This window comes from Neoarius graeffei, chromosome 12, assembly GCF_027579695.1.
Source record: "Neoarius graeffei isolate fNeoGra1 chromosome 12, fNeoGra1.pri, whole genome shotgun sequence".
NCBI lineage: Eukaryota > Metazoa > Chordata > Actinopteri > Siluriformes > Ariidae > Neoarius > Neoarius graeffei.
Genome location: NC_083580.1, coordinates 40,661,929 through 40,677,071, shown reverse-complemented (window position 1 = coordinate 40,677,071; position 15,143 = coordinate 40,661,929).

Sequence of the window (15,143 nt, the reverse complement as noted above, 5' to 3'; positions counted from 1 at the left end):
TGGTCTTGAAGTTCCTCCATTTGTACACAATATGTCTGACTGTGGATTGGTGGAGTCCAAACTCTTTAGAGATGGTTTTGCAATGTTTTCCAGCCTGATGAGCATCAACAATGCTTTTTCTGAGGTCCTCAGAAATCTCCTTTGTTCATGCCATGATACACTTCCACAAGCATGTGTTGTGAAGCTCATACTTTGATAGATCCCTGTTCTTTAAATAAAACAGGGTGCCCACTCACACCTGATTATCATCCCATTGATTGAAAACACCTGACTCTAATTTCACCTTCAAATTAACTGCTAATCCTAGAGGTTCACATATTTTTGCCACTCACAGATATGTAATATTGGATCATTTTCCTCAATAAATAAATGAGCAAGTACAATATTTTTGTCTCATTTGTTTAACTGGGTTCTCTTTGTCTACTTTTAGCACTTGTGTGAAAATCTGATGATGTTTTAGGTAAAATTTATGCAGAAATATAGAAAATTCTAAAGGGTTCACAAACTTTCAAGCACCACTGTACACATGGGACTGAGTCTCTGGCAGTATAACCAGCTCACTCCAGTGGCTGAAAGTGTGGAAGTGGACCTAGATTTTTCTTCAACAGACCAACAGGCGAAGGAGAAACAACTGGTGGACCCTGGTTTAAGCTCATTTGAGTCGTGTCCTACAGTTAAGCATTCCTAATGAATCTACTTCATCACCAAAGATGTCAAAACTGTATCATCGAATGGAGTAGCGAGCGAGATAATTAATAGATTTGTCAAACCTAAATGAATCACACAACAGTAAATACCAATGTCATTTTTGTTGCAGACAATACTGATGATTCAGCAACAGTTGGGCAAAGTGATGTACCCTCAGACCCTACTGGAAGGATTTCATTGGATCACAGTAACAGGTCCAAAGCTCTACTGCATTGTAGGAGGCCATTTCAAAGAGCAAGGTTTTAATGCTAATACTTTAAAAGAAGAAGCAAGAACTATAGAATTAGTTCACTGCATTGAAAACTTAAAAATTGATATTGTTGGAGTACAAGAACACTGAAGAGTACTACAAGATCCAAATATATTAGCAGAGGAGGAAAGAGTACTAAAATATTATACTCAAGTACAAGTACTATTACTCTGATGAAATTTTACTTAAGTACAAGTAAAGTTACCAGACAAAAAATCTACTCAAGTAAAAGTAAAAAGTAGATCATTTAAAATGTACTTTGAGTAAAAGTAAAACGTTACTTTTAACAATGGGTGTTTTCTGCCTCCATTGTGTTGTGCAAAAATGAAAAAGAAGAGGAAACAAGGATATATGTACATCTCAACCCAGATGTTTTATTTAAAGGAAGTGTATCAAATTGAATGCTTAGGATAATGCTGCATTAAAACTGAGACAAACAAAAAAGGTCAATACACACAGTCATGTCGTTTACATCGCCCTGACCACACACAAAGCATTGTACACGAAATATGAAAGTGAAATGTTGCACCGAAATCTCGTAGCTTGCCTGTGTGCACTGTGTGTTATTGAACAATTCAATTCAAACATTATTTGTTTTGCTTAGTATTCCTTTCTGGCCTGTTGGATGTAGAATGGTAGGAGGACTGATCACGTCAGGTTGGCGAGCTAACTTGCTTGCATGATTAGCCAACCGAATAACAGACTAGTTACCGTTATGTTACAGTACCAACAGGTTGCTACTTCAACATTAGCAATGCCATCCACTATTTTTGGAATATAACCAGCCTATTGTCGGTTTTACTATGGAAAGGAAACATTATGATCAGGGGCGCAGATACGTTTTTTGAACCGGGGGGGACAAAAAACTGGGGGGACAAAAAACCTGGGGGGGGACAAAGCTGCCAGCAAACCAACCCCAACATGCCTGTCAAACTTGTTGTGGGTAACCATAGCAACCAAGCTCGAGCTCGCAACCTGTGCAGTCTGCGCAGCTCAACCAACCGAATATCAGTCTTTGTTTTGTTTTATGTGAGTTGTTGCAACTATGTATACACTGCTGTGCACCTCAATAAACCGAATGGTAATTAGTCTTTTGATTTTTCCGTGAGGTTTGCCTTATGCAAAGAAAGACAGCATAGACGTTTTTTCCTCCCTATAAGTGGGGGGGGACCGAACGAGGTGAATTTAAATCTGGGTGGGACGAATCCCACCCGTCCCACCCTCTATCTGCGCCCGTGATTATGATGCCAATGACAATACTTACCTCAACATGCTTGCGCAGATTAGACGTCGAATTTTTGTATGCCGCAATGGTTGTCTTCTTGGGCACACATAATCTGCATTGCATAATGAAACTGTCACCCCTTTTCTCTATGAAGCTGAAGTGATCACGTATGTAGGGCCAGGGGTGCACTTCATTACTGGAAGAAATTGCGTTTTCTGCAGGGTCGTCCACCACAGGTTCCTCGGTCTCCTCCATGTCCGCAGGGGCGCTTTATCAACACCCGTGGCCCAGGGGCTAGGCCCCTCATAGGCTACCTGTCAACCTTACCCTTACCATTGGCCAGGAAAACACTCTTATTTTATTTGCAATACGTGTCAAGCATTTACAGTGTAAGCGCGTAATTAGCCTAGAAGTCTACGATAGGTTATGTTTGGCTCAGCGTAGCTGCGCAAGGCCCACGCTCACATCGCTCAACACATCCGACCACAGAGGGAGAGAAGAACGCGTGCATTATCATTACAGAGCCGGTTCTGATTATTACCACGGACAGGACAGTGATACTGCATAACTTTCACGCAGGGGCATGGCCAGAGATAACCACACAAGCGCGCGTGCGCTAATGTAGACCTATGTGTTGTAAACATAAAACACACACACCTACAGACAAGTCCTTTTAAAAAATAAAATACATAAAAATAGCTCGGCGGCATGAAAACAAACATTCACTGCAAGACAAGGTGCCCTAGAATCGCCATCAGTTTTTAATATCTATATGGACTTTGTTGTCAGGATTGCACAGCATGAGATATCAAAACTGTACCCAGATACAGGCTTCAAGTTCAGATATTGCATTCCAAATGAGGTATCCACAAGAGAAATGCGTACGAAAGCACGAGCATCAGGAGAGGGTTGCATAACAGAGATTCTATACACAGATGATCAGGCCATACTCGCTGGATCCATCGAGGAGCTTCAGAATATTCTTCAGTTGTATGATAAGACCTACACCCGCTTTGGTTTACAAATATCATATGTCAAAACAGAAACAATGGCTTTTAACGTCAATGAGGATATCAAATGTAAACCAAGTATCATTTCCCTTGGCGGCACTAATATTAAAAACGTCCGCACCTTTAAATATCTTGGTTATAATGTCAGCAACTGTGATGAATCCTCACACTTCCTGCATGCTAGGATAAGTGCTGCATTCATGAAATGGAATGAACTGAAACACGTTCTAACCAACCACCGAATACTACTAAAAACCCATATAAAGTTCCTAGTGGCATGCGTTCGATCTCGTCTCCTGTACAGCACACAGGCATGGCAACTATCATCCAGTGAAATTCACAAAATTGAGGTAGTGTGGCACGGCTTCCTAAGGAAAATGATTAAAAGTGGATATAAACGAAAGAATGCCCCTGACCAAAAGAACACTACAAATGAAGATATAGACTGGAGCTACAAGATGTCCAATGCTGACCTCCGGAAACTGACAGGAACCCAGGATATAAAACTATCCTGCTACGTACAACAACTAAAATATATTGCTCACGTTTGCCGGATGGGCAATAACCAAGTGCAAAAGCAGCTCCTGTTTGACAAAAATGGTTACAAATGGACGAAATGGGAAAATCTGCTGGGCATAGACACCCAACAGATAAGACGTATGATGATGGACAAATCAAACTTTGAGCAACTGCTGCAACTGCTACAGCAGAAGCACCCCTAGAGAGTTTAACTTTTGACAGGGGAACATGATGATGATGATGAAGGTACTTGGCTCGGCGGCCACATGAAACGTAAACACCATGGACAGCGGCCAAACTTATAACTCTACAGACTGAAATACACGAAACCAAGTCCTACTAGGGTCTATTTTACCGATCTATGTTCAAGCATCATGCAAGTCTTCCTTCTCCTTGAATAAGACCGTGCATTCAACTGCCTTTTTGACATGACTGCATCGAAATACCACTTGCAACAATATTTCACGCACTCCATCAAGAAAAAAGTTAAACATGATGAACACGGGCATACTGTTTTGAGCATACGATTTTTTAAAAAGAAACTAGCTACATCAAAGTCCTTCAATAAACCCATCCTTTAGCGCAAATGAGCTTAACCTAGTTCAAAGCATGACGCTAGCAGTAGCTGCATAAGGCAAAATCATGTGGGCCTTTCGTCAACAACAAGCCATGGCGGGCAAACATTAATAATCAAGTGTCCTTACCTTAAAACGTTATCTTGACCACAGAACTTCCCAAGTATTTCACTTAAATCCACACGGGTTAACAACACACCCAACACAGCTAGCGAGAAATGTGGATCTGCGCTAGCTTTGTATTGCTATTCCCCTCAGTATGCTTAATCTGTCTGCTGCCCAAACTGTGAACATTATAAGCTACAATCTTTTCATCAATTTCTTCAGTAGATGCCGTTTTAGACATTTTATTATCCCCATCGAAATATGCTATTATACTAACAGGATTATAACTCAAATCACACGACACGTATTCAAATCACAACTGATTTATTTTACTGTTGGACAGATCATAGCATATCTAGCCTAGCTGCACATAGCCTAGCTGCTGGTAGGCTGATAACTGATAAGTAGCTGATATTCCGAACAGATTGGTGATCCTTACCTTAAAAAAGTCTGTGACTTTAGGCAACGATTCTATCATTACCTGCATCTCTCTCTTTTTTCCTTTTATGCCCCCCGCTAACATGTGAACGCTTCATCTTTCAAAGCCTCTAAATTTGTGTCTCAGTAGTCTGCAGTCTTTGGCACGCTTTCGTGCGTGACGTTACATTTTGTTACATTTTATTCTGGTACATTTGTGGGTGTTCGTTTCGCGAACCACATCCACCATGTCTCTTACAGCAGGCTACTGTGCGCTCATTTATTTCTAACCTTATTTCTATCCATACATTAATGTAGGCCCACGATTCCGACAGTTTATTATTTTATTAATATTACAAGGCCCCTGATTGGCTGTGGCCCAGGGGCTTGAGCCCCCCGAAGCCCCCTCTTAAAGCGCCGGTGCATGGCCGCCATCGTCTGTGTGAGACTCGCGCGCGCGACAACTGTCCTTCCCGTGATTCATTTCCAGAACGCATTTCCCCTTCTCCGTTTTAGCCTTTTTTAATTAATTTATTTTTTTTACTCAGTAACGGTTGTGATGTAAAATGTACCGAAGTACACTACTTAAAAGAAAACATACTTAAGTAAAAGTAAAAGTACACTCTTTAAAAATTACTTGAAAAAGTATAAGTACACAAAAAAGCTACTCAAGTACAGTAACGCGAGTAATGTAATTCGTTACTTTCCACCTCTGGCGATGACAATACAAAAAAGAATTGCAGATAGAATGTCACCCTGTTTAATGCCTTTTAGAATGTCAACAGATTTTGATATACCAATGTCAGTTTTAATGCAGGCTCTGGAGTTGTCATATGTGCATTTAAAGAGATGAATGTATTTTTTGTTTATGCTTGTTTCTTCTAAAATTTCCACAGGTAGGGTAGTTTTATACTATCAAACGCTTTTGTAAAGTCTATAAAGCAAGGTACACAAAGTTGTTAAATTCAATAGATTTTTCAATTATTTGTTCTAAGGCTATTGGTTGCTCTATGGTTCCTCTTCCAGATTGGTATGCAGCCTGTGAATCTGGGAAAGACACATAAAGATAATTTTTGACTCGATTTGCTATGATGCTTATGAAAAGTTTATAAATATGGCTCAAGCCGATTGGTCTATAATTTTTGCATTCAAGTCAGCTATCTTTTTTGAATAGCACAACGATCAGAGCTTCTTTGAAAGGCTGTGGTACTACATTAGTTGTAAGGATTTTGTTAAACAGAAGATGCAGGGCATCACCTCCTGCTTTAAGATATTCATAATAGATGTTGTCAAGTCCTAACATATCAAAAAGAATTATACTTCAAGTTCATTTTATTAAGTATACTTAAGTTAAAGTATATTTCCTTCAGTATACTTTTGTGTGCCAAGTATACTGATATCAATGTACTTACAGTATACAACCCCAATTCCAAAAAAGTTGGGACAAAGTACAAATTGTAAATAAAAATGGAATGCAATAATTTACAAATCTCAAAAACTGATATTATATTTACAATAGAACATAGACAACATATCAAATGTCGAAAGTGAGACATTTTGAAATTTCATGCCAAATATTGGCTCATTTGAAATTTCATGACAGCAACACATCTCAAAAAAGTTGGGACAGGGGCAATAAGAGGCTGGAAAAGTTATAGGTACAAAAAAGGAACAGCTGGAGGACCAAATTGCAACTCATTAGGTCAATTGGCAATAGGTCATTAACATGACTGGGTATAAAAAGAGCATCTTGGAGTGGCAGCAGTTCTCAGAAGTAAAGATGGGAAGAGGATCACCGATCCCCCTAATTCTGCGCCGAAACTAGTGGAGCAATATCAGAAAGGAGCTCGACAGTGTAAAATTGCAAAGAGTTTGAACATATCATCATCTACAGTGCATAATATCATCAAAAGATTCAGAGAATCTGGAAGAATCTCTGTGCGTAAGGGTCAAGGCTGGAAAACCATACCGGGTGCCCGTGATCTTCGGGCCCTTAGACGGCACTGTATCACATACAGGCATGCTTCTGTATTGGAAATCACAAAATGAGCTCAGGAATATTTCCAGAGAATATTATCTGTGAACACAATTCACCGTGCCATCCACTGTTGCCAGCTAAAACTCTATAGTTCAAAGAAGAAGCAGTATCTAAACATGATCCAGAAGTGCAGACATCTTCTCTGGGCCAAGGCTCATTTAAAATGGACTGTGGCAAAGTGGAAAACTGTTCTGTGGTTAGACGAATCAAAATTTGAAGTTCTTTATGGAAATCAGGGATGCCGTGTCATTCGGACTAAAGAGGAGAAGGACGACCCAAGTTGTTATCAGCGCTCAGTTCAGAAGCCTGCATCTCTGATGGTATGGGGTTGCATTAGTGCATGTGGCATGGGCAGCTTACACATCTGGAAAGACACCATCAATGCTGAAAGGTATATCCAGGTTCTAGAGCAGCATGTGCTCCCATCCAGACGACGTCTCTTTCAGGGAAGACCTTGCATTTTCCAACATGACAATGCCAAACTGCATACTGCATCAATTACAGCATAATGGCTGCATAGAAGAAGGGTCCGGGTACTGAACTGGCCAGCCTGCAGTCCAGATCTTTCACCCGTAGAAAACATTTGGCGCATCATAAAACGGAAGATATGACAAAAAAGACCTAAGACAGTTGTGCAACTAGAATCCTACATTAGACAAGAATGGGTTAACATTCCTATCCCTAAACTTGAGCAACTTGTCTCCTCAGTCCCCAGACGTTTACAGACTGTTGTAAAGAGAAAAGGGGATGTCTCACAGTGGTAAACATGGCCTTGTCCCAACTTCTTTGAGATGTGTTGTTGTCATGAAATTTAAAATCACCTAATTTTTCTCTTTAAATGATACATTTTCTCAGTTTAAACATTTGATATGTCATCTATGTTCTATTCTGAATAAAATATGGAATTTTGAAACTTCCACATCATTGCATTCCGCTTTTATTTACAATTTGTACTTTGTCCCAACTTTTTTGGAATCGGGGTTGTACTCGTAAGTAAACTAATCTTCTTGGGACTAAATTGGCCCACTTTTAGTTTATAAAAAGTATACTTTAAGTCTAAGAGAAGTAAACTTTGAGTATACAACTAGTATTTTTTATTTTGTACTGCAAGTATACCACAAGTAAACTTATATACTAATAGTTTACTAGTTCTATACTTGTACTCCACTCTTTAGTTTACAAATGCATACTTCATAGTATACTGGAAATATACTATGAGTTTACATGTTTTATACTTCTAGTCCACTTTTTAGTTTACTAAAGTATACTTGTAGTATACTGGAAATATACAATTGGTTTACTCGTTACACACTTCTAGTCCACTTTTTAGTTAATAAAAGTATACTTTCTAGCATATTGGAAATATACTATTAGTTACTGGTTATATACATCTAGTCCACGTTTTAGTTTTGAAGTATACTGCAATTACCCTTCTAGGTATACGATTAGTTTTCTACCCCTAGCCCTTACTTCATGCACACTACCAGTAGACAACTTAAGTGTTTTGTACCTTAAGTTACAATGAAGTTATAAAGGTAAGAATTCACAAAATAACAAAAGATACTCAGGATTAAGAACATATTTATTTTCTTTAAAAATCAAAATTTAAAGCATCATTGTATTAAATGCCAAAGTATAAAAACATGGCAATGACAACTGAAATTGACATCCAAGCTCTAAAGAAAAATAAATACTGTAAATAAATTTAATTATCCCATTCAGGAGAAATAAAAAATAAATAAATAAATAAATAACAACCTTTGATGAAATTTGAATTGTTTTTTGATGAAATTGTAAAAATTCAGATTTTGGTTATGGCGTATAATGACAGCCAGTATGATTCAAGTCTGTCACAATATTCTCACCTTTATTTTCAAATTTGTTGCCAAATAAAATAAGAGAAATGTTTATCTGTCTCTTTGTTGGTTAATAACACTATGTACATAAAAAATAAGTTTATGTTCCAACACTGTTTACTCTTAAGCTATTCCACCCTGACCACAAGCTTACGGTACATGTAGGTTTAAAAGATGGAATTGAAAAGATGCTGCAGTATATATCACAAAGAAGCCAATATGTGTGAAAAAAAGCATTTTATAGGCTACTATCAAAAGGATAAGCACAACGACAGGGCAAGTACATTTAAACATAAGGCACTAATATTTTAATATTTATTACACTTTTGTTAAGTATTTCTTGATCAAAAGTTTAAGTATAAGCTTAATATACTTAGACTTTTCTATATACTTTTCAGTATAAGCCAAGTATACTTATGTATAACTTTATTAAATATATCTCTGATAAGTAAATTAACAGTCAACTGAAAGCATACTCTATTATTTTTAGTTTAAAAGAAGTATACTAGAAGCACACTTGAATAAACTTTTTTGCAAGGGTAGGCTTTTTCCATACTTGAGGTTGTCTATAGAGATCTTGCAGTCACGTGACCGGAAAGTACACAGACGCCATCTTGTCGGGCAACAACACAGCTGAATACTGCTGCGCTCGTGTACAGAATGGATCACTTTCAACCGACGGACTACACGGCTCATTTTTCTAATGCACAGATAATTAGATACATGTCTAAAATAAACGGTCTACAGATTTGTGACCCTTATGGCTTACCGGATGGAGTTTTCACAACCATGTCAGTGGATCTTGAACTGCCGGAGGTGGAATATCCAGACGTGTATAATTACCTAATCAACTTTCCTTCGCTGTTCAGTGGTGAAGCACTGCGTGCTTATAAATCTCTGGAGAGTTATCTCTACAGAAATTCAGGATTTGTCAGCCCCCCTAAGATGTGGCATCTTGTAAAGAAGAAAAAAACTATCGTCATTGGCCGGGTAAGTCACTTAACTGATGCTAGATATATCAGTAGTATCTAGCATAGCACTGACCAGCCGATTATGGTTGAATATTTTATATTATCAGTTAGATCAAGTATCAGTAGTCTATCACTATTACTGTATATATGGTAAACCTGCTTAATGAAATAAAAACGTATTTGTCCAGTTTAATTTCCTTAGTTTTTACCTTAATTAGCAATACTGATAAATCATAATTCTTAGAATTAAAGATGCGTGGGCATATATATTTATTTATAAGTCCTAATAAGGATTGATCCTTATATTTATAAGGATTTACTACTAAGACAGTGGTAAATTCTTATAAGTTCTTTACTGTTTTTTTTCGTACCACACCGCTAAAGACTCAGTCCACCACCCCCCCGCCCCAACCCTCTTTTCTCAGGCTCCCACTTCCCAGAATTTTTTTATTAGAGCAAGTCATAAACTTATGCTGCAAATAACCACATGGATATATTGAAATAAATACATGACGAACCTGAGATGAAATGGTCACTGCACAGGCGCCAGTGATCGCTCCTTCCAGTCGGTACCCATGCCTTGTTCTTGTTGTTTGGATCAGCCCGGCCGATAGCAGCAATCCATTTTGCGCGCCTGTCAGGGTCCCGTGGCAGCCTATGAAACTTTCTTCCTGTTTTCTGACCTCTCCTGTTGTGGCATTTATATGCCATGCAAGTATCCGGCATTGTGGCACGGTAATTTTTGAATATTTCGGCAAAAAAAAAATGAAAGTCAGCGTCGGAAAGGCGGCGGAAATATGGCGCTTGACCGCCAAGATGGCGTTTGTCTACAATCTGGAGCGGATGTGACGTCACATGCAAGTGCTCCATAGCATGGGTGATTTTGCTCTTAAGAACTGATGGAATGGATTCTTCTTGAGAGTCGTCAATAGTTGTGTCTAGAGAGTCATCAAAATAGAGAGCCTCATAAAATTCAGCCTGTCTTTCTAAGATGTTGATCTTACCTATCAAGATGTTATCATTCTTATCTTTGATACCCCAACTAATGTTTTTGGGTTTTGCTTTGAGTTTCTTGATTGCTGCATAATACTGTTTGTTTGGTGGTAGATTACTCAAGGAATCTAGTTCTTTTTCAGTTTGTTTGAGCTTGTCTTTATTTTTTTTTTGTTTCAGCTTTTGTGATTTTATAAAGGTTAGATGATGTGCCATGGTTCTTCCTTATTTCATGCTTCTTGTCAATGGCAATTTTGGTTTCCCTTGTCATTCAAGAAGTGTGAAATTGATTTTGGTGGAAGATGTTTTTCAACTGAGTCATTGATGATGGAAGTGATCTTTCCATAGAGAGTTTCTGAGTCTAACTCACTTAAAAGAGGTGTAAAGCGAGTTACTGAGTTTGAATGAGTCTGTTAGGGTTTTGCTGGGAATTGAACCCAGGTTGCTGGTGTAGTAATCCAGCAAACCCCCACTAGGCCACCAGGGGAATGACTCAAGTGCAGAGGAGTGAAGTGAAAGTAGAGTAGAAAAAAAAGAGTTTATTTGCAATGCAAAAAAACACAAAAGTATAATCCCAACGCTCAGAAGATATATGAGAAAAAATAAAAAAAATCCAAAAGTTCAAAGTCAAAACAAAAAGCCAAAGATAAGAAAAGAAAAGGCAAAAATCCAAACGCTCAGAAGATCCCAAAATGGTAAACACAAAGTCCAAAATATCCACAAGAAAACAAAGTACAAAAGACCACAAAGACAAAGGCAAGGAACACGGAACAGAGATCTCAGGTGATAACATAACAGCACAAAGACTCTGTGACTAGGGACCAAACTGAGGAAGTATTTATACACAGGGTAATTAGAACTAGGTGGGGCAGGAAATAAGGAACAGGTGAGGCAAAAAGCACATGAAAACAAAGGCTGTCAAAACAAACACAAAACACAGAAAACAGTGGCGGCCTCTAGAGGCCAAAACAAACATGACAAGATAAAGAAATAACAGCGGCCTCGAGAGGCCAAAACAGTCCCCAGTCCTAACAGGACCCCCCCCCCCCCCCCCCCAAGGAGCGTCTCCTGACGTTCCCAGGGCAATCCGGATGGGCCGAATGGAAGTCCCGACAAAGTTCTATGTCTAATACGTCCCGAGCGGGGACCCAACAGTGCTCCTCAGGGCCATAGCCCTCCCAGTCCACTAGATATTGGAGCCCACCGCGGACCCGGCGGGAGTCAAGCAGGCGGCGCATGGTGAACACAGTCTGACCCTGGAAGATGCGGGGGGGTCGGGGGATTCCTAGGGGCAGGGGCATACGTGGACGACAGTACAGGCCGCAACAGGGAAACATGGAACGTGGGGTTGATCCTTAGAGTCCGGGGCAACTGGAGCCAGTAGGCGACAGGGTTCACCCTCCACACCACCTTGAAGGGGCCAATGTAGCGAGGAGCAAGCTTGCGGTTCTCCACCCAAAGTGGAAGGTCCTTGGCGGACAGCCAAACCCGCTGCCCAGGGCGGAAAACATGGGCAGGCCTTCTATGGCGGTTGGCCTGAGTCTGGTTGGACCTGGAAGTCTGGATGAGGGTCCTCCTGACCTTGTTCCAGGTCTTGTGACACCGTCTCACGTACTGGTTGACCAAGGGCACCCCAGCGTCCTCCTCCTGGTCAGGAAACAGAGGTGGCTGGAACCCGAATTGGCCCTGGAATGGCGACAACCTGGTGGCCGATGACTGCAGGGTGTTGTGGGCGTACTCCGCCCATGGCAGCCAGGTGCTCCATGATGTCGGGTTATCCATCACCAGGCCACGCAGGGTGGTTTCCAGGTCCTGGTTGACCCTCTCCGTCTGGCCATTGGACTGGGGGTGGAACCCAGAGGAGAGGCTGGCAGTGGCCCTGATGAGCTTGCAAAACCCGTGCCAGACTCGGGAGGAGAACTGGGGCCCCCGGTCAGAGACGATGTCCTGTGGGAGACCAAAGACTCGGAAGACATGATTAAAAATAAGTTTGGCTGTTTCAAGAGCAGAAGGGAGTTTGCACAGTGGTATGAAGCGGCAGGCCTTCGAGAATCTGTCAACGATGACCAATATGACAGTGTTACCTTGTGAGTCAGGAAGACCCGTGATGAAGTCGACTGCCACATGGGACCAGGGACGCCGGGGAATGGGCAGGGGATGCAGGAGGCCCTGGGGATGCTGTTGTGGGTTCTTGCTTCTGGTGCACACCTCACAGGACAGGACGAATGACCTCACTTCCTTCTCCATGCTTGGCCACCAGAAGCGTCTTTTCAATAAGTCCAGGGTCCTCCGAGCTCCCGGGTGGGCGGTGAGAGGGGACGAATGACCCCACTGGAGAACCTTGGCCTGGGCTTGATGAGGGACATACAGGAGGCCCGGTGGCCCCGTCCCAGAACCGGGATCCTGGCGTTGAGCTTGTCGGACAGCCTCCTCAACACCCCAGTGGACAGGGGCCACAATCCGGGATAATAGGCCCAACTTCACTCTCCCTGTTGTTTGGCGAGAATAGCCTGGAGAGCGTGTCCGGTTTGGTGTTCTTAGAGCCAGGGCGGTACGATAGGGTGAAATTGAATCAACTGAAAAACAAGGCCCACCAAGCCTGTCGTGGGTTCAGTCTCTTGGCTTGCTGGAGGTACTCCAGGTTCTTGTGGTCAGTCCAAACCAGGAATGGATGTTGCGCTCCCTCCAGCCAGTGCCTCCACTCCTCAAGGGCCAGTTTAACCGCTAGCAGTTCTCGATCCCCCACATCATACCAGGACTCTGCAGGGCTCAGGTGGTGGGAGAAGTAAGCGCAGGGGTGCAACTTTCCTTCTGAGCGTTGAGAGAGCACCGCGCCGACACCACTGTCCGAGGCGTCCACCTCCACGATGAACGGTTGGAAAGTGTCCGGGAGGACCAGAATGGGTGCCGTGCAGAAGCAGTGCTTGAGGTCCTTGAATGCCTTTTCCGCCCGAGGAGACCAGACATAAGATCCACCAGTCTTTTTGGTGAGATCTGATATGGGTGCTGCTACGGAACTGAAGTTCCTGACAAACTTGCGGTAGAAGTTAGTGAATCCTAAGAACTGCTGAACTTCTCTAACGGACTTGGAAGTAGGCCAGTCCCGGACGGCCAGGGTCTTGGCTGGGTCCATTTGGAGTTGTCCCGTCCGTACAATAAAACCCAGGAAGGAGACCTCGGGGACATGAAACTCGCATTTCTGGGCTTTAGCAAACAGATTGTTCTGTAGAAGTCTCTGGAGGACTTGGCGGACATGGTGGCGGTGCTCCTGTAAGGTCTTGGAAAATATCAAGATGTCGTCGAGATAGACGAAAACGTACTGGTTAATCATGTCCCTCAAGACGTCGTTGATTAGGGCCTGAATAACTGCCGGTGTGTTGGTGAGTCCGAAGGGCATAACTCGATACTCATAGTGCCCTGACAGGGTGTTAAAGGCAGTCTTCCATTCGTCTTCCTGTCGGATACGGATGAGGTGGTATGCGTTCCGTAAGTCCAACTTGGTGAAGACAGTGGCGCCTTGGAGCAGGTCGAACGCTGTGGACATCAGCGGAAGGGGATAGCGGTTGCGCACCGTGATTTTGTTAAGGCCCCTGTAGTCAATACACGGTCAGAGTCCTCCATCCTTTTTACTGACAAAGAAGAAGCCGGCGCCAGCAGGTGAGGTGGAGGGTCGAATGAACCCAGAGACCAGGGCGTCCTTAATGTATTCCTCCATGGCCTTGCGTTCTGGCTGAGAGAGGGAAAACAGTCTGCCCCGAGGAGGGGTAGTCCCAGGGAGCAAATTGATGGCACAGTCGTAGGCACGGTGCGGAGGAAGAACGGTGGCCCTACTCTTGCTGAACACTTCTTTCAAATCCCAGTACTCTGTGGGAACTTGAGATAACTCGGTGAGATCAGGAGGCTCGGCAGGAGACACAGGAGAGCTAGAGAGCAGACAAGAGGCATGGCATGCAGGACCCCATTCCACAACCTGGCTCGTTACCCAGTCTATGCACGGGTTGTGGCTGGTAAGCCAAGGAAAGCCTAGAATGACTGGGAACTCTGGTGAATGAATCAGGTGCAGGGATATTTCTTCTTTGTGAGCTTGAGATTGGAGAAAGACAGGAGAAGTTACTTGGGTGACTCTTCCATCACCTAAAGCTTGGCCATCCAGAGCAGACACAGACAGCGGGACTTCAAGAGGTGCAGTCAGGACATTGATAGTTCGAGCGAAGTGGACGTCCATAAAGTTTCCAGCCGCCCTGGAGTCTAACAAGGCCTGGCAAGAGTGGACAGACTCACCCCAGGAGATGGAGACTGGGATGTAGACTCCTTGGCCAGGAAGTTCAGGAGAGAGGGTAGGCCCCGTCACAACCCTCCCTCGGCTGGACGGGGCAGTCCTTTTCCCGAGAGCTCGGGACATGATGCTCGGAAGTGGCCAGGCTTGCCACAGTAGATGCAGCACTTGTCCCTCCTTCTGCGCTCCCTCTCAGATGT